The sequence below is a fragment of the Monodelphis domestica genome, chromosome 3 (assembly GCF_027887165.1).
Source record: "Monodelphis domestica isolate mMonDom1 chromosome 3, mMonDom1.pri, whole genome shotgun sequence".
Lineage (NCBI taxonomy): Eukaryota > Metazoa > Chordata > Mammalia > Didelphimorphia > Didelphidae > Monodelphis > Monodelphis domestica.
The window spans coordinates 357,392,120-357,413,309 of record NC_077229.1 but is presented as its reverse complement, the minus strand read 5'-3'; the positions used below and the strand labels follow the sequence as shown (position 1 = coordinate 357,413,309).

Genomic DNA, 21,190 nt, shown 5'->3' with positions numbered 1-21,190 from the left:
CATTCCAATTTTCATTTTATTTCTTCTGTGATTATTTTTTCTAGTGTAAGCAATGCTTGTTGGTTAATATATATATATATATATATATATATGTATACATATATACATATATATATATATATATACAATGTTATTTTTCAGAAGGCATCTGAAAGAATGCATAATAAGGAATAATTTATTGATTCTAGTATTTAGTCCAAAAATTTATATCAACTAAGAAAATTCTGTGTTTCCATTTGAAGCATGACACAAGTGAAGAAATGCCTATCTAAACACAATCAAATGTTAACTCCTTCAAATATAATACCAAAAAAAAATGTTAATTAAGCTTCTAATGTACATAGGAAAGTTTAGTAGATAATGAAGATACAGATATGGATAAAATTATGCCTTGAACAGCTAAACTCCACATCTTATATTATATTGCATAGCTAATCATTATGAGATAAAAGATTCTTAGGTAATTAAAAATAAATCAACTTTTACAAAAAATCATCTCAATTAAAAGTAAAACAAAAACAGTAATAAAAAATTAATGTAGTAAGAATCTGTAGATATTTTCAGGTAAAAAAAAGCATTATGGACAAGTTAATTATATATCTACACTGATCTTTTTAACTTCCTATGTAGTTATATAGTATGTCTGTATAGATCATCTATGTCTATGAGTGAATATACATGAATGTATTTTTCATTATATATAGTGTTAGTGGGAGTGTCAGTGATGAAATAAGAGATATTTACCATATGTTTTAATTATAAATATATTTTCATATATATATTTCATGTATGTACAAATTTGAAGAAAAAAGAAGGGAATCATATTTTTCATACTAATTGATTTCATTATTTATGATAATTTTTAAAGCACCAAATATGAATACAGGGTAATAATTAATTGTTCATAATAAAGATGTGTTTCACTTTAGGTCATATATTCACACATATATGTATATATTTGAATTTTATATAACTATTTTCAAATATTCAAAAATTCACTTTCTATAGAAATCTCACTCATATTAAGACTACATCTAGATATTACAAAATCTCTTCATATACATACATGCATACCCACAGGACACACAAAAAGTATGTGTTTCTCCTTGTCTTCTCTCTGTACTACAAACAAAAAAACTTGTTTCTTTTTTTATTAGAATATTTTATTTCAAATCAGTGAAAACTTTCTGAAAATAATTAAAAATCATAAGGTTACTTCACTGAGCAGAAAGTACTAATTTCAGAAAAAAGCTAAACATATTTATAGTTAAAACAATTAAGAGATACACAATTCTCTGCATTGTCTATTTTCTATTACAAATTCATTCTTAAATTTCATGTCTTTTGGTACTTTTGCTATTTGTAATGCTATTTCAATTTACTACATCTGGTGCTTAATGAATCAATTTGATTCATCTTTAGCAAATTCCAGTGCAATATTTAAGGAAGTGCTATTGAGGCCAACAGACTCCAAGTTACATGGGATGGTAATATTCACTCCTGTTAAGGAAATTGTCATCATATTATCTGTAGTTTCAATCTTCAGGAATAATTAGCAGGCCACAACTAGGACCCACTGACCCTCTGGTGTGAGAAGCATAATGTCACTGTTGCCCACAGGAGCCATACAGTCTGCTTCTTTTCCATCACACAACAGGCCATTGCAAATTTTTGTTCTCTGTTCCAAGATATCTCTGTTTGGCACAGGATTCCAAACCATGACGATGGTTTCTGGCTTTAGCTACCCTGGCAAAAGCTTCTACCTTAAGTTTTTAATCATTCAAATTTTGTAACCATAGAAGAATTTGCATTCCCAAATTTAAGATCACCAACTATAGAAAGAAATCCACCACCAGCCCATTTATAACAATTGTTCACAAAAGGGGTGTTGACGGGACTTCACTTTTAATTATAAACATAAAACTTTGCTCTACTGTAAATCATTGGTTCATTTGATTCTTGCACAGTCATCAACATATCCAAGTCATGGAATATTTTCTGTAGTTAGTCCAAATATTTCTGTCCTGAAACTTTCTATAATAGCTGCCCATAGACTATATCCAAAAGTTGAGTACAAAAACTGGTTTAAAGAACAGAGATCATAAAATAAATCATTTTAATATAATCTTGGAGATTCAATTGAATTTTTAAATTTTTTCTTTCAAATATAATCTGTCTTGTTCAAAATCATTTTTCTTGCCAGGTTATGAATTTCTGCCTTTGCCTTCACTATCTTGCTCCATCTTAGTTTTGGCAATGTCTTTCTTTTCACTACTTCTGCCTATTTCTTTTAAGACTTTGTCTTGGTTAAATGCCATTGTTTCTTTCATCATCTTCAAAGCTTTATAAACCTCTTTTTTCACTTATTTCATATCCTTTTCATAGGATAAAATTCCACTTAAATGAGAAATTGGTAATCTTGTAGTAACAGAAACCATTTCACCTTCATATTATTTATTATTCATATTATTCATGTTATTTCATATTATTTCTCTGGAAATTCAGGAATATATATTTCTGTACTGAAATATCAAGATCTAATCTGCCCTCTTCCTATAATTTGGCAATGGTTACCATGGTAAGACTTATTGATACTAGCAATTCTCATCACTGTTTCAGGTTTACATGGAACTCTGTTCTCTACATCAGCATAATATGAACCTTCTGACCAGACATTTTTTCCATCTACAGAAAGTTCAATTACTATTCCTGGTGCTCCCACCTCATCCTTGATTGGGAGCAGCAGGTCCTGGCAGGTCCTGGCTGCCTCCATGACTTGGGCATAGCCCTGGGGGTGGGGTAGGGTTTGGGGTGGTGGTGAGGGAGCTGGGCCAGGGCTGGGAGCAGAAACTCGCCTCTTGGAGCTGATTCCTCTGTCCACAGTGCCCCAAGGACTTGGGCCCCTCAGCTCACTCACTAGCTTTGTCCTAAGCGCCAGCCCCAAGCCAAACCCACTGACTCTGCCATGCCCCAGTGACCAGTTGGCCTGCTGGTGAGATCAGTGCTGCTGACCACCATAGCTCTTCCTAGGTATTGCCTGCTGTATCACTGTAACTGCAGGGAAAAAAAAGCTAATTTCTCAAACTGATGGAAATCATCACTCCAATTAGGACTGCAGTGTCCAAAACCTTAGTCAGAAATATTACTTGAGTTGTTTTTTTTTTTAAAGATTTTTCTACTATGATGAAGATTGAGTCAAAGTAATAGTAGATAGTTACTTAAGTATAAAGAATAATGAAACAGAGTAATTTAAGGTCTATGTATTGAAATAGATTCAAAAATTTGTGATAAAAATTAAGGCATATAATTTCACAATAGTTGACTACATGCTATATCTATAAGTATGTATAGATTATATTATGGTAAATAAAAAAATAGTTAATGCCTAGCATTTATCAATAAATAAAATTTAAAAAATTTAAATATATATGTGTGAATATACTTTTGGAATTTGGGTAGTTTTTTCCCCCTAGTATATAGAGAAATATCATTCCCCCCCCTGGGGTGAAGAATAATGTACTCTTTGTCATTTTGCCTTATGCTGAAGAGTAGCAAGTCTCTATTGCCTCTGGTTTAATATTAGTCATAAAATGTCATCCATTTTTAATTCTTCTTAAGCTTTAATTGTGTCACATTTGATGTTATTTGATAAAGCAATTACTTTGAATCCATTAGTAACATCTTTAACTATGATTAATATGTTGGTTAAATTGAACTGTTGTGATCTGGCCTCCGATACTTCCTAGCTGTGTGACTCTGTGTAACTCACTTAAACCCGATTGCCAGCCCTTTTCCACTCTTTTACATTGGAATCAATACATGGTACATTCAGACATAACTCAATCAACTTTAAAATAAGAAACTAGTGAACCTTATCTTCCATTTCCATTTCTGCGAAATTAGTATAATAATGTTTAAAATACCTACTTTTTTCATTAAGGAAGTAGAAAATATCAACTTCATATTTTTTCTTACTAAAGAATGAAATACTCTGGCATATAATCATTATGACAGTTACCTAGTAAACTGAAAAAAATATTTTCAATGCCTGAATTGAATTATAATGTTAGAGAGACAATGATCACACTATCAAAGACAGTTCCTGATAGATAATTATAGCAGGCCAGGAAAAACATGATGGATTTTAAGATAATTCATTCAAAATAGTTTTGACAATGAATTAATGAGAGACAAATGGCTAAAGAATCTAAAAGAGAAGTCACCTCAAGAGATATGAGAAACCAAGTCATTTCCTAAGTGATAAATAGTCAAAGAATATAAATTATAAATTGGCAGTTTTCAGATGAAGAAATCAAAGTTATCAACAACCATATAAAAATGTTCTAAATCCCTCCAGAATAGATAAATGCAAATTAAAACAACTCTGAAGTACCTCCTAACTGTCAGATTGGACAATATTATAATAAAGGAAAATGATATATGTTAGAGGGAATGTGGCAAAATTTGGACACTAATTTATTGCTGTTGGAGTTGTGAACTTATCCACCTATTCTGGATGACAATTTGGAATTTTGCCCAAAGGGATATAAATACCTTTTGATCCAGTTATACTACCACTAGAATACCAGAATACTACTGGGATACTAGGTCTGTATCCCAAAGAGATTTTAAAAGACAGGAAAGGACCTGTTTGTACAAAAATATTTGTAACTGCTCTTTTTGTAGTGGCAAAAATTGGAAACGAATGGGATGACCCTCATTTGGGACATGGCTGAACAAATTATGGTAAATGATTGTGAAGTAATACTATTGTTCAATCAGGAATGATAAACAGAATGATTTCAGAAAGAGCTGGAAAGACCTATGTGAACTGATGCAGAGTGAATTAAGCAGAACCAGGAAACCATTGTACACAGTAACTACAATAATATGGAACCAAAAAAGGAGATAGACTTTGCTACTAACAACAGTACAATTATCCAGGACAATTCTGGTGGACATTATGAAAAAGAATGGTACCCACCTCCAGAGGAAAAAAAAAACTATTAGAACTGTAGAAATACAGATGAAAACATGATTTATCATTTGTTTATATGGTATATTTTTGGGGGTGGGTTTTATATGATTATTGACTTAAGAAAATGAATAATATGAAAATATGTTTTTGTGAAAATACATGTATAACCCAGATTGAAATGACTGTCAGCTCTGGCAGGAAGGAGGGAAGAAAGAAGGAAGACAATGTGGATCATATAACTTGGAATACTTATGTGGAAAGGTTGTTATAAAAGTGAAAATCAACTTTAAAGAGATATATGAAATATTCAAGAGGAAAAAAATCTGCTATGGCAAATTTGGAAATTAATGAAGGAAAGAAAAAGAGGGAAATATTTAAAGACTAATGTGAGTATGTAAGGATCTAATACAATTAAAAACTTCATATATCTTCACTTATCCATCTTGTTCTTGCATTTTTTCATGCACAAGATGAGTATATTGGAGTAGAAGGATTTCTGATGTTCCTTCTTATTCTAGTTCTATGATATGATATGATCTATTAGAGAGGAAATGGAGATAATGTAACTTAGTACGAACTACTAAATATTAGAATATCATCAGGTTTACAATATTGTCCTAAGGATGTCAGAAAAGCAAGTTGGTGCCTCGCTTAAGTGGGGCTCAGACTATTTATAGGGCAACATGGTACCAAAGCTAAAGTTTCTGTGGTAGATATATTGAAACAGCAATGTAAGAGGCATGTGTAGGCATCATGTGCAGGAAGATAATGATAGATAGAAAGGAGTTATAACTATTTGGCATCTATTTTACCCACAGTGGGAAATAGCTTCAAGATTATTCTTCCTTGTGTGAAGTTAAATTTTGGGGGTTAGCAGTTTGAACAAAAGCCAGTAAGCAGTTTACTAAATGCAAAATACTTATTTTATTATTTGAAAATATGGATAGGAAATAGGAAGGAAGAAAGTGAAATTAATATTATAATTGTTTTGTGACAGAGGCTGACACATAACAACCATGCCAGGCTGAAGAGTGTGTGGATCTGATCACTGAGATGGGGGGAAGGCCCCAGGAGATTGGAATCTGGAGGAGCAGAAGATTTTGGCTCGAAGAGCAGTTATTCCTTCAGTCTGGAGAAGCCAAAGAGAGAAGGTGGAATAAGACTTTCTCTTGAGGGTAACTCAAATTTTCCTGCTTGTAACTGGAAATCCTTCCCACCCAACATTTCCCAATTGAAAAAGACTATTGAAGTGAAATCTGAGAAAGGCATTTTGAATCTCTGTCAGACTTTACCTCAGCTCCTGTTTGTCCTGGGACTGAATTGTGGCCAAGGGTCCAAATCCAGGATCAGCTAACCTGATTATCTCTCAGGGGGCTTAGGCTGACAAAGCCTGAGTTATCTCCAAACTCAAGGAGGAAGGAAAAAGGGTTTTAGATAGAGACAGGGACCCCCAATTTCCCACTTTCCTTTTCCCTGCCAGTTATTCATTTGTATTACCCTGATTGAGTTAATTGACATTAAAATAGTTATCTTTTCCCCAAGCTGTGAATCAAGTGTGAGTGAACAGATCAAGGGGAGAGACATCTTCCTAAGAAGAAACCTTTTGGTTTCATAGTGGAGGGGGGATAAGAGGACAAGATCAAGTCTAGGAGAGCAGCCATAGCTAAGGAGGGAAGGCAGAAGGGGGAAAATTTTCAAACCCCCTCTACTCTCTCTACACCAACATTAAACATCCTGTCTTCTCCTGGATCCTGTTCCATTTACCATCCCAAAACCTTTTCTCCAATATATCTGCTGTCTCCTCTGAACCCTGCTTTGTTAATGGAGGTCTCCACTATTTTCTCTCTCTATATATAGGAAGACAACTTTTTCTCGATTACAGTTTGTACCTGTACCCCGGATTCTGGTTCTAACTAAATTTCTCTAAAAAAACCTATATCTATTTGCCTCAGAGGACAGTATCTTCTGCTTGGCCAAAGCACTTGCCTACTTTCATATTCTTACTATCTTAAATACAGCCACTATCAACTTTATGTACCCAAGTTATTAAAAATCAATAAGGCTATCAAGTATTTAATTCTGTTTTTCTGTCTCCAACCAGAGACAGTGCTTGCAGCATAACCTCTCTCCAGGAGACCTAGAGACAAAATGCCCTTGCCAGTCTCTCCAACTGACTAATTCCACTTGGCCATACCCTTCTAACTGTCACTAACGGATAAGTGGCAAAGCAGGTAGTCTCTAACTGATAACATGCATGGAATGGGTGGGGTCTTTTACTGAAAAATATTACTTTTCCTTTTCCCTTCAAATATAAAAGGAGAAATTAATAAAAACTCTCTTAACATATGTGACAAATGGTTATAGAAAAATAAAACATTAAATAAGAGAATGAATAAAAGAAAATGCTGGTTTCCCTCTCAGAGTTAAAGTACAGTTTGCGGCCAGAGAAACTATATAAAAAGGTATGAAAATAACTTAAACTGTGGGAAGTGATCTTGACATTATGTTTACTTTGAACCTATGTCAGTTTGGTTTCAATTCCTAATAAAATTTAAGAATGCAGTGAATAAAATAACTATCAAAATTTTAGAATAAGATATGACCAATATGAGATATAATATACATTTTAGAGACATATTTTTTTCTTTTTTCCTCATTTTTTTTGTTTTGACACTGTAGTTTGATTGGTACATCAAGAAAATGATATGAATACAATGTACATGTGTGTGGAGAGAAAAGAATGAATTAATTTGTTCTGTAAGATAATTTTAGTGTTTTGACTTGAAATCTAAATAATTGGTTGCCAGGGATAATTCCCAAATAATAAAATAAATAAAAATAAAAATAAAAAAAATAAAATAAAATAAAATTATGGGAATTATGGAGATTTTAATTAACATAGAGAGAATGGATTAAGAAAAGGAGAGAGAGAGAGAGAGAGAGAGAGAGAGAGAGAGAGAGAGAGAGAGAGAGAGAGAGAGAGAGAATTAATTTAAACTGCTCTGGCTCAGGCTGAGTCAGGTAGTAGTTAAAGACCTTGGCCAAAGTGGCCTCCCTGAGCCTAAGGCCTAAGGGAAAGGGAGTCAGTCTTATTACTCACCACTAGACCTCCAGGCTGAGTTCCAGTCCTCTACTGAACTCAATCTCCTGAACTGAGTTCCATTCAATTCTTCTCTGAACTGGAACTGACTTTTTAGTCTCCTTTTAAAGAGAATTTTCTCTTATGTCACCTCCCCTAAATTTTCACATCTACCAATCACAGTAGACACTTTTTTCCAGGACTGCCCATTCTTAGTTTTCACCACTCTTTAGTTCTCACCTTCTCTGGTTAGATTATATCTTTTGAGTACTTCACACTTCTTTGTTAAGCTTGCCTTTTGTGAGTTATTTGACCTTTTTGTGATTAATTTAACATTTATAGGTACTTAACACCTTTTTGTATTAGATCTAAAAAATAGACTTAGCTTAAAGTTCTACCTTCACTATAAGGTATGAGTTATGTGCCTTCATTGTTCAATCAGGAGTTTACAGCTTTATCTTCCCCTAAATTATGTTTAAGTATGGGTGGAGTAATGTAAAGTTCCCAAGACATTCCTGATTCTTGTTAGACCAAGTATCTCCATTATTACAATAAGGAAATAGCTAAATCAAATCTTCTAAAGTACAGTGTGACTAGGTTTTAAGATTCACAGTTCTTCTCAGTGTGGGATTCCATTAGAGAAAGAAAACCTGTTTAGGAGTTCAGAATAATGTCTCAAGGACATTTTTTTATTGCCATAGGCCCAGTGGGTTGAGAGACCTCTTATTTCAAAGAAAGCAAGCCATTAGGCAATCCTACCTTCTTATCTCCCCTGATCCTTAGAAGCCAGAAAAGCCATTCCTAAGGACATAGCTACCCCTTAGTAACCCCCCACTTAGCCTATTAAAACTCATGAGGAAAACCATGCTGTGATTGGGCTCCTACTATGTAACCTGTCATTTTCTAATTGGTTTGACTTTTGGGCCTAGATTTTAAATTCAGCCCCAGACCATGGGGTATCAGAGTGGGTGAGAGCTTGCATAAGGAATCAATGAAAATGCTTTATCTGCACCCATGTGTTGGGTATCACCATTAGGGCATGACCCCTTCTCATGAGAAAGATGAAACCTTGCTTCTGTTCAATTAAACTGTCACTATTTCTTTAAGCCATATCATCTCACATGATGGATTTCTTCAAGTCCTTTGATAAAACTTTTCATAATATTCTTGTGGACAAGTTGTAGATATGTGAACTATTCATCATTAACCAGTTATAGAACTGATCATTTAATACATTAATTTAATTGCCACACTAGAGGAAAGTCTCTACTATGTGTCCTTTATTTTGCTTTTTTTGTAAATGCTATTTTTGAATAAAGGAAAAGATGGTGTTTATCAAATTTGCAATGTATACAAAATAATATTAAATCATTCTCAACATACTATATTCACAATTATCTGGAACATTAATAATTATAAAGGAATGATTCCATATTAATAAAAACGGAAGTATGTGTTCTGCTTTTGTTTGTTTCTTTCTTTTCTCAGCAAGTACCTTAAATAGTTCCATAGTACTGCTATACTCCTACTTTCCTCTTCTTTTTTCTTTCTGTGTCTGCTGCTGTTTTTGTCTCTTTGTCTCTAACTCTCTCTTAACAAATGTGGGAATTTTTTGGATAGGATAGGCATACTGATAATTATTTACAAATAATAGCTTTTTGCAGTGCTTGATTTCTTTTAAATCAGAATCTATATGCACAGGAAATAGTGTGCTAGGATTTGTAGGAGTAAAGTATCTTCTAAAAGTGGCATATGAACTGGAAAACAGCTTATAAATTCCAAAATATTCTGGTTCCTTGAGTTACAATTTGTCCTTTCTAGCTGGATGCATATCTGTCAAAATCATAAAATAAATAAAACCATAAATTATGTGCTATCTTCCTTCAGTTCATCTATTCTGCTTTCACAGAGAAATAGCTGTGTTGATTGAGTGGGAGAAGTTTGCCCTCATGAATCAAACAACTCCTTCATGTACAGCTGAATTTAGACACCTGTGATTTTTTTCATAGATAAATAAAGCTGCTTTCCAGCTTGCCCTGTTCCAAACACTTATCTACACTGTAAAAATGTTTCAGCTAATAATTTTTCTTAGTGACCTCCATGTTGGTAGGTGTGGATGGTAAGAACATTCCCCATTTAGTGTGCAAACCTTAGAACCTCTTTTATTCTTGATTTTCCATTTGTAAAAACAAAATAAAACAAAACCCCCTATATATTTAAAAGTGAAAACTTTTCATTTCTTAGCAAGAGTAATTCTTTAGAGGAGCTTGTTATGGAATTTCACTCAGCCCTAATGTTTAGGATAATTTCCCCCTTCATTTAACATGAAGTTAACCTGTTTCTCATTATTGAATTTTTGTGAGTTTCATGACTAAATATAGGGAATTGATAATGGAACTATCAAGTATAAGTAGTTTTAGTTATTTTATCATTATATTCTCTACATGTTCAGTCTTTGCCTTGGGAGTCTTGAACACAGAGGGAAAGAAATAGCCTAGGACTCAGGCCCTATGCCCCATCCCTTTTTTTAAACCATATACCATGTGAAACTCATCTAAGCATAAAGTAACCACCTTCAGATATTATAGATAGCCCTGCACTCCAATAAATTCTTTGGCAATCGAGTGTAAAAAAATAAATGAGGCTTTTTTCTTTTGAATGAAATATTCATAAAACCTAAAAGCATTATGCATCTTTCTATTAGTATGCAAAAGCCCATAAATTATATCATGCTATATGTTTCTTAAGTTAATGGAAACTTAAAAATTCAGTATAGAATCTTTAATGTTCCAAGTAACTCCATTCAAAACACTCTCTCTGAACATAGTTTATTTCTTGTTTATACAGAACGATAGCTTTATATTTGCACATTATATTTGAATGACCTGCTCCATAGATCTCCCTTGTCAATATTCTCCAATTATGATTCTCCAATATTCTCCAAAAATTATGAACTCTTTTAATCCTATCTTTTTCTTCTTGATACATCAAATAAAGATGCTCATGAACACAAGGGAAATAGAGATATCAATTTTCATATTATCAATCAAGCATTAAATAGATTTATTAAGAATTCACAGTGAGAAAACCATTTGCTAGGCATAGGGGATACCAAGACAATGAAAGAAATAATCCTTACTCTAAAGTTTTTTACATTCTAATGGGGGATAAAAGAATTTCATGTACTCATACATATAAATACATGAACACAAGTATATATGTACACAATCAGAAGTTACCAAGACCTATAGATCCAACTCTGAAATTTATAAGTTAATTGTTTTTCTGATAGACATGTTTTTATGAGATATATTTTTTCAGAAAAAAATTCAACCTCAAAATAGTGTAAAATAGTACATGTAATTATATGCAATATTAGAATTTGTAAATTTTGTTTGGACCAGACTTTGACTTTATTAGTATGTATTGGTGGCAAACATTTCAGAAACCTTAGAGACTGAGTGCCCAAACTGCAACCCTTACACCACAGGTAAGCCACCTATCTTTACCCAGACAGGGAAGGGAAGATGTGCTCCCATTGGGCTGCTTGGCAGAAGGGCAGGTCATGTGGGAAATGTCCTCAGGTGAGCCTGGAGAAGGGAAAGAGAGAAGCCCCCTCCAACACACCCAGTACAGGTGCCATAAGGTTCATCAGCACAGGTACAGGGATGTTGTGATAAGGATAACTATCTTTATGGAGACTGGTAGGCAAATGTTCAACAATTTCTGATCTCTGAGTGTTTTAAGGGGAACTGAAACATTAAATAACTTATAAAAAGTTGCAAAACCAAAAGTCATCTGAAATAAGATTTAAACCAGTTTTTTTTTCCGAAAACTGAGACCAGTTTTCTTCCTAAAACTGAGACCAGTTTTCTATGCACCATACCAACTTTTCCTGTGTGGTGTTATATTACAATGTACTAGCCAAGTATCCTTACTAGTTAATTCACCTTATGGCAATAGCTTCAATTTGGGTATGCCTGAGGGGTATATTAAAGACAAGGCATCTGGACACACTTCAATGAAAACCCCATTCACTTCAAGGAAAGAGTCCAAGAAAGAATGTGTCCTACGGTGGGCTTTAATTCATTAATGATTAAACCTGCTTGTTTTATGTTTTAAGCTTTGCTTTGTCTCTCATTCTTTTAAAGGATTAGCGATTTCTCTATTATAAAAGAAGTATATTATATAGAATATAGAATTTATAGGTATCCGTTAATCTTGATAATTCTGAAGTTCTACATATCAGATTAAAAAAATCCCTCAAGAATTTTTAAGGTATTCTAAGCATTTGAATATGATGGAGCAAAAGAATGAAAACTTACCCAGATTCTTCAGACATAGTACAGACTGTTCATGGAAAAAATCTTATGCTTTTTCTCTTTTTTTATTATTATTTTTTAACATTGTTTTATTTGGTCATTTCCAAACATTATTCACTGGAAACAAAAATCATTTTCTTTTCTTCCCTCTCCCCCCAATCTCTCCCATAGCTGATGTGCAATTTCACTGGGAATCACATGTGTTCTTAATTTGAACCCATTTCCATGTTGTTGGTATCTGCATTAGAGTGTTCATTTAGAGTCTCTCCTCAGTCATATCCCCTTCACCCCTGCAGTCAAGCAGTTACTTTTCATCAGTGTTTTTACTCCCACAGTTTATTCTCTGCTTGTGGATAGTGTTGCTTTTTCTGTTTTTGATCCAATGTGGAAACAAGAATAGAAGCAGCAAAAAGTGTCATGAAGCTTTCTCTCATAAATCAATCCATTTTTATCAGTATATGCACATTTTTATACCCCCCTAACACCAACACCAATGGAGATTTCACATGAATACAAACTCTGTTTCACAATCTCAGCAACAATCATACAAGCCTACAAATGGAAGACTTTATTTCTATCCTTGGCCAGAATCACAAAAAAAGTCTTTCCCTTATTGAAAATCAAGATATTTTAGACCAAGTCCACACTATTATGAATCAATTTATATAAAGGACAATTAAGGATTGTTAATTATGCACTTGATATCTTAAAGAATATGCACATCTGACATCGTGAATACGTTGCTTTCTCCACTTAAAAATGAAAAAAAAAGTTTTTGAAATTTAATCAAGTTTACAAACCTGGATCTGACAATGAGGTCAGTTATATTTTAACAATTATGCCTCTTTTATCACATATATAGAAACATATACTCATGTATATATGAATATATTTATATGTAAAATTTTCTCTCATTGATTTCTCTCATTGAATTGTGAAAACTGATAACCTTTTCATAGATAGCTATCATATTAGTAACATATGTATATAAATAAATTTATATAAACAAAAATTAGGAATAGATATAGATATAAATATAGATACATATATATATATATATGTTATCTAGGAACCCTGACTCAAACCTTAACTGCTTTTATTATACCTCTTCTAATAAAGAAGGCATTTGAACAAGGATTGAAGAGGTACAGGGAATATAGAAAGGGCTGGTAACAGGGAAGGAAGGAGTTGAAGGGACCGAGAAAATATGGCTGCTGGTGAGGAAAAGGAGAGAGATAGCCCTTGCTGAGAGAGTCTTTGAAATTTCCTCTCTTCTCTCAACCCATATAAGAGTAACCCCTGGGTAAGTTTAGGATAAGGATGACAGGACCAGAGTTTTGAGTCACTTCTGGGAAATAGAGGAGTTTACTCCTCAAGGCTTGACTGGTAGTTGAACCCAGAAGTTCCCCTTGTCTGTCAGGCAGACTGTCACTGTTGGATTTTTTTGTTAGTTTGTTTTATGCTAAACTAAAGGTTAGCTTAGTCACTTGACTCTCTTCTTTGTTCTCCCTTCAATATGAATCTGCCTGTGATCTTCTATTTTTCAATTAGTTTAAAAATTAGCATAAATCATGAAAGAGGATAGGTAAGTAGGGATAGGAGACCATTGCTGCTTTCTTTGTCTTTTCCCTACATAGTCACTATTTCTGTCTTACTAAACAAAAGGCAAATGTCTTTCTTTGGAAGGTCAAGGGATGGATGACCCCCTGAAGTTAAGGCATCAACCCCTTTCAGCAGATTACTTTTGCCTTGTTCTTCCTCTAATTGATGCTCTCATTCAAATGGAACCTTCTTTTCTCCAGGATAAAGGAATGGAGGCAAGGTATTCCACAGGTTTGTATATAGAGGTCCTGGCCTATGCTCCACACTCAGCTGAGTTCCTAGAGCAAAGACCCTTCAGTTTAGCAGTTTTTTTCACCTATGCTCTTCTCTCACTCCAACTGTCACTACCCCTCCCAATCACATTCCAATCTCTGTCTGTTCCACCTCAGTGGGCAGAAATTCAAAAGCTTGATTCAGTTTTCCTTTCTATAACATTTACAAGAAGAAGACTGACCTCATTAATCATTATTTAGCCCTTTCTTTCTGTACGGAGTGAAAATTATTGAACTATTCCCTATGTATTTCTGGATAGCAGTAGAAACTCCCAATAGAGTTAAATTTAAATCATTAACTTAATTAGATACAGCATCACTCTCCCTTTATCCTTCCCCTTCCTCAGGCTTTCACATAACCTTTAATTGGTACTCTATTGTACAAGTAGAGGGTATTGTATTAGTTTCCTATAAATTAGGGAATTTAGTTGTATATTTGACCATTGCCTTTGGGTCTCTGACTTAAGCACAGTGTCCTCTGTCCTTTGCTGTGATAAGCAATAAAGCCATATCTGTTTGCATTTCATCCTGGTCTCTCTGATTATTTGATTAATTAAAGTAGGGTCCATTTTGATATATCAAGAACCCCTCAAAATTCCCACTCCAGACAGATGGCAGCACATGCAGGATTCTAGAATGATAGAGTGCCTCAGTTTACCTATCTGAACAAGCTAAGAGCAGTCAAAAGCCCCAATTTGGGATTCTTGTTACCTTAGGGAAATTGAGCCTCCTATTTTGCTTTTTAAAAACAAGAAGAGGAAAAGAACCATAAAAGGCTCAGTAGAGAGTAAGGTAGATAGCTGAAGGCCAGTAGCAATCCAGATTCAAAACTGGTAAACAACAGAAAAATTTGTGTCTGTGAGTAACAATAAGAATCTTTTTTTGGGGAGGTGAACTCTGTTTTCTTACTAATATTTCTGGGCATAGTTAATAGGACAAGGAAGAAACAGAACAAAAGTTTTCTAAATATGTAACACTGAGGGAATATTAGAGTCATTGACTAGGAAGGTACACTTAAACTTTTAAAAATGAACATAATTGTCTTCTGACTGTAGCTGCTGAAAAGCCTGTGAGAAGATCCTCTCTCTGGCCTCTGTTTCTGGTAAGAATTTTCAAGATTGAATGCAATGGTTGCCACAGATTGTACTAGTGAGTCTGAGAGTGAGTGAAGCAGAGAAAAGTTAGCTTGCAAGTCATCAGGACCTAGAAATCTCTGGATTAAGCTGCTAACACCTGCCAGCAGGGATTTAACAGGCTAGACATCTTGATTTCTAGCCAGATTTCTGTGGCTTGAGGCAGTTTGAATTGTTAGTAAAAAAAAGTGTCTAGCAAGTTTTTTTCCAAAACAATAATCTTTATAGCTGAGAGAAAGAAAGGCAAGGCAGGACTATGTTTAAGCTGTTGCTGGAAGCCAGAAACCAACATCTTTGGGAAAGAAAAGGGACAGAAACAGTCTACAACAGAGGGTAGTGAACAGAAGAGGGAGAATTTAGCCACCATCCCTAGGAAAAACCTTTTAGGACTAAAACTTCAATCTTAGGGAAAATCACCAGATTTTGAAAAGAAACCTCTTATTAAATATTGTTTAGGCTGATCAGGAATATGAGTTGACGGAGAGAATAATATCTTCTGGCCCCATTTTGGATCTTCTGACAGCTCAGTCTATAAAAATTTATATTTAAGTATCAGTAGGAGACAGATTAGAAATGATGAGAAATGCATTTACATAGCTCTATGGCTCTCTTGCCCAGGTAGATACATTTGCGTTAAACTACTCTGAAGGGAGGAAAGTAGTCTCAAAGGCGGAGGCAAAGAAGGGAGAGGAGAGAGATTCAGAATTAGGAAGGGAGGTAGAGTGGACTTGGGATCCACTTGAGGGCCTCCCTCCTCCTTACCTGGTTCTTCCTCCTACTGCTACCTAGTATCTCTACCTCCTGTTCCTGTTTCCCCTGTGCCAGCACCACCACCCTCTTTTATAGGTCCACCTCTTCCTACTGTTCCTCAATCTCCATTAACTCCTCTATACCCATCAGTTTCTAATCCCCAAACTCCTCTACCAACAAATCCTCATTACCACCTCCTTTTTCATCATCAACAACACTCTCATTTGAGATTATAATCTCTCCTCCAGACCCCTTTGGACCACTCAGTTGGAAATTTGAACAGTTAGTAGAGGATCAGAGAAACATACTCTTAGGTGGAGTGATGAAGCAATGACCACTGAGGGCATTTCCACTAGGACAGGAGATTAGCAATGTAAATGTTTCCCTCACTGCCTCTGAAGTGAAGAATTTGAGAAGGAACCGGAAAGTCTCCTAGAAGGAGGAGAAGAATAGAAGAAAATCACTCTGGCTACTGTAAACTTCTTTATGATAATAAAATCCCATAAGCCAAAGTGGACTGAGAGGTAAACAGGAATTCTCTCTCTGGGATAAAAAATATCCACTTCCACAGGAGTATATTATTCAATGAATGAGAAGAGATATGGGTCAGAATCAGAACCAGAATGAGAGGTCTGAAACCAAACAGGATAAAGATGCAATCTCCATTGATTTTTTTTTTAATTCTGGATTAGATGTGACTACTAGTCTTTGGCCAGATATTAGTGGAAAGCTCCAGAAAGTGGAAGATTGGATAAATGAGCCATTAAATGACCCCTTATAGCAAATCCAAAAGGTGTTTATAAGAAAGTGTATAAAAAAAAGAATTAAGCAATCAGATTGGAAGGCTCCAGAGGCACCATGTGTCCCTGTAGGTGCTACAATTGTGAAGAAGGAGATCAATTGGGAAAGGATTGTCCTAAACAGCAGATTTTCTCTCACAAAGAGGGAAACCAAAGCAATCAAAATCTATTTTCTGATGACTCCCACCCAGAGCCACTGATGGTAGTGAAGAAGTAGGGGAATCAAGGAATGAAGAACATCTTCGTAGATTACCTACTTCATTGTATCTTTTTTTTAAACATTATTTTATTTGGTCATTTTCACACATTATTCATTGGAAACAAAGATAATTTTCTTTTGCTCCAACCCCTCCCACAACCCCTCCAATAGCTGACACATGATTCCACTGGGTATCACATGTGTCCTTGATTTGAACCCATTTTCAAATTGTTGGTATGTGCATTAGGGTATTCATTTAGAGTCTCTCCTCAGTCATGTCCCCATAACCCCTGTAGTCCAGCACTTGCTTTTCATCGGTGTTTTTACTCTCACAATTTTTCCTCTGCTTGTGGAAAGTGTTTTTTCTCCTTGATCTCTGCAGAATGTCCAGGAATGTTGTATTGACCCTAATGGAGAAGTCCATTATGTTCGATTATACCACAGTGTTTCAGTCTCTCTGTACAATGTTTTCTTGGTTCTGCTACTTTCACTCTGTATCACTTCCTGGAGGTTGTTCCAGTCTCTATGGAATTCCTCCACTTTATTATTCCTTTTAGCATATTAGTATTCCATCACCAACATATGCCACAATTTGTTCAGCCATTCTCCAATTGAAGGGCATCCCCTCATTTTCTAATTTTTGGCCACCACAAAGAGCGCAGCTATAAATATTCTTGTACAAAACTTTTTCCTTATTATCTCTTTGCGGTAAAAACCCAGCAGTGCTATTGCTGGATCAAAGGGCAGACAGTATTTTAGCACTCTTTGGGCATAGTTCCAAATTGCCCTCCAGAATGGTTGGATCAATTCACAAATCAATCAGCAACGAATTAATGCTCATACTTTGCCACATCCCTTCCAGCATCCATTACTTTCTTTTGCTGTCATGTTAGCCAATTTGCTAGGTGTGAGGTGATACCTCAGAGTTGTTTTGATTTGCAACTCTCTGATTATAAGAGATTTGGACCACTTTTACATGTGCTTATTAATAATTTTGATTTCTTTATCTGAAACGGCCTATCCATGTCCCTTCCCATTTATCAATTGGAGAATGGCTTGATTTTTTGTACAATTGATTTGGCTCTTTATAAATTTGAGTAATTAGACCTTTGTCTGAGGTTTTTGTTATGAAGATTATTTCCCAATTTGTTGCTTCCCTTCTCATGTTGGTTACATTGGTTTTGTTTGTACAGAAACTTTTTAATTTGATGTAATCAAAATTGTTTATTTTACATTTTTGTGACTCTTTCTATGTCTTGCTTCGTTTTAAAGTCTTTCCCTTCCCACAGGTCTGACATGTATACAATTCTGTGTTCACCTAATTTGATTATAGTTTCCCTCTTTATGTTCAAGTCATTCACCCATTCTGAGTTTATCTTGGTGTAGGGTGTGAGGTGTGGATCCAAACCTAATCTCTCCCACACTGTCATCCAGTTTTCCCAGCAGGTTTTGTTAAATAGATGGGTTTTTGTCCCAGAAGCTGGGGTCTTTGGGTTTGTCATATACTGTCTTGCTGAAGTCACTTACCCCAAGTCTATTCCACTGATCGTTCTTTCTGTCTCTTAGCTAGTACCAAATTGTTTTGATGACCACTGCTTTATAATAGACTTTGAGATCTGGGACTGCAAGGCCATCTTTCTTTGTTATTTGTTTTTCCATTATATCCCTGGATATCCTTGATCCATTATTCTTTCAAATGAAATTTGTTATGTTTTTTTCTAAATCAGTAAAAAAATTTTTTTTGTAAGTTCAATGGGTATGTCACTAAATAGATAAATATGTTTGGGTAGGATGGTCATTTTTATTATATTGGCTCATCCTACCCATGAGCAGTTAATGTTTTTCCAATTGCTCAGGTCTAGTTTTAGTTGTGTGGAGAGGGTTTCATAGTTGCGTTAATATAGTTCTTGTGTTTGTCTAGGGAGAGAGATTCCTAGGTATTTTATTTTGTCTAAGGTGATTTTGAATGGGATTTCTCTTTCTAATTCTTGCCACTGAGCTGTGTTGGAAATATATAGAAATGCTGAGGACTAATGTGGGTTTATTTTGTATCCTGCAACTTTCCTAAAGTTGTTGATTATTTCAAATAGCTTTTTGGTTGAATCTCTAGGATTCTTTAAGTAGACCATCATATCATCCTCAAAGAGCGATAACATGGTCTCCTCCTTGCCTATTTTAATGCCTTCAATTTCTTTTTCTTCTCTAATTGCTACTGCTAGTGTTTCTAGTACAATGTCAAATAATAGAGGTGATAATGGGCATCCTTGTTTCACTCCTGATCTTATTGGGAATGCATCTACTGTATCACAATTGCAGATGATGTTAGCTGATGGGTTTAGATAAATACTGTTTGTTATTTTTAGGAATGACCCGTCTATTCCTATGCTTTCTAGTGTTTTTAATAGGAATGGGTGTTGTGTTTTGTCGAAAGCTTTTTCTGCGTCTATTGAGATAATCCTGTGATTTTTGATGGTGTGCTTGTTGATAAGTTCAATTATGTGGATGCTTTTCCTAATATTGAACCAGCCCTGCATCCCTGGTATAAATCCTACTTGATCATGGTGGATGACCCTTCTGATCACTTGCTGGAGTCTTTTTGTTAGTATCCTGTTTAAGATTTTTGCATCTATATTCATTAGGAAGATTGGTATATAGTTTTCTTCTTTCTCCGTTTTTGACCTGCCTGGCTTTTGAATCAGTACCATGTTTGTGTCATAAAAGAAATTTGGTAGAACTCCCTCTTTGCTTATTATGTCAAATCTTTTGTATAGTATTGGGATTAGCTGTTCTTTGAATGTTTGATAGAATTCAATTGTGAATCCAATAGGCCCTGGGGATTTTTTCTTAGGTAGTTCTTTGATGGCCTGTTGGATTTCTTTTTCTGATATGGGATTATTTAAAAAATCTATTTCTTCTTCTGTTAGTTTAGGCAATTTATATTTTTTTGTAAATATTCATCCATATTGCCTAGATTGGCATATTTATTGCCATATAATTGGGCAAAGTAGTGTTTAATAATTGCCTTAATTTCCTCTTCATTGGAGGTGAGATCCCCCTTTTATCTTTGATGCTATTGATTTGCTTTTCTTCTTTCCTTTTTTTTAAATTAGATTGACCAGTACTTTGTCTATTTTGTTTGTTTTCTCAAAATACTAGCTTCTAGTCTTATTTATTAGTTCAATATTTCTTTCACTTTTGATTTTATTAATTTCTCCCTTAGTTTTTTGGATCTCTAGTTTGGTTTTCTTCTGGGGGGTTTTCATTTGTTCACTTTCAAGTTTATTTTTTTATTTGCATTTCCAATTCATTGGTCTCTGCCTTCCCTAATTTGTTAATATATGCACTCAGGGATATCAATTATCCTCTGATTACTTCTTTGGATGCATCCCATAAGGTTTGAAAGGATGTCTCACCATTGTCATTTTCCTCAATGAAATTATTAATTCTTTCTATGATTTCTTCTCTAACTAATAGATTTTGGTGTATCATATTATTTAATTTCCAATTAATTTTTGATTTGGCTCTCCATGTACCCTTACTGATCATTATGTTTATTGCCTTATGATCTGAAAAGGTTGCATTTATTATTTCTGCTTTTCTGCATTAGTATGCTATGTTTCTGTGACCTAGTGTATGGTCAATCTTTGTGAATGTTCCATGTGGTGCTAAGAAAGTGTATTCTCTTTTGGCCCCATTTATTTTTCTCCATATGTCTATTAACTCTAATTTTTCTAAGATTTCATTCTCTTCTTTTACCTCTTTCTTATTTATTTTTTTATTTGGTTGTTTGAGATCTCCCACTACATTGTTTTACTGTCTATTTCCTCCTTCAGTTCTTCTAGTTTCTCCATTAGAAATTTGGGTGATATACCATTTGGTGCATACATGTTGATTAGTGATATTGCCTCATTGTCTATACTCCCTTTTAACAGACTATATTTATCTTCCTTGTGCCTTTCAATCTAGACTATTTTTGCTTTGGCTTTGTCAGATATCATGATTGTAACTCCTGCCTTCTTTCTATCATTTGAGGCCCAAAAGGTCTTACTCCATTC

At 34.6% G+C, this 21,190-nt stretch overlaps 1 protein-coding gene and 1 pseudogene across 2 annotated transcripts in view; both read right to left on the bottom strand.

Moving 5' to 3' along the window:
* CDH9 (cadherin 9) overlaps positions 1–21,190 on the bottom strand; it is a 259,796-nt gene that overhangs the window by 101,119 nt on the left and 137,487 nt on the right. The gene's annotated exons all lie outside the window — the stretch shown is intronic.
* On the bottom strand, positions 1,403–3,018 carry LOC103098884 (serine beta-lactamase-like protein LACTB, mitochondrial; annotated as a pseudogene).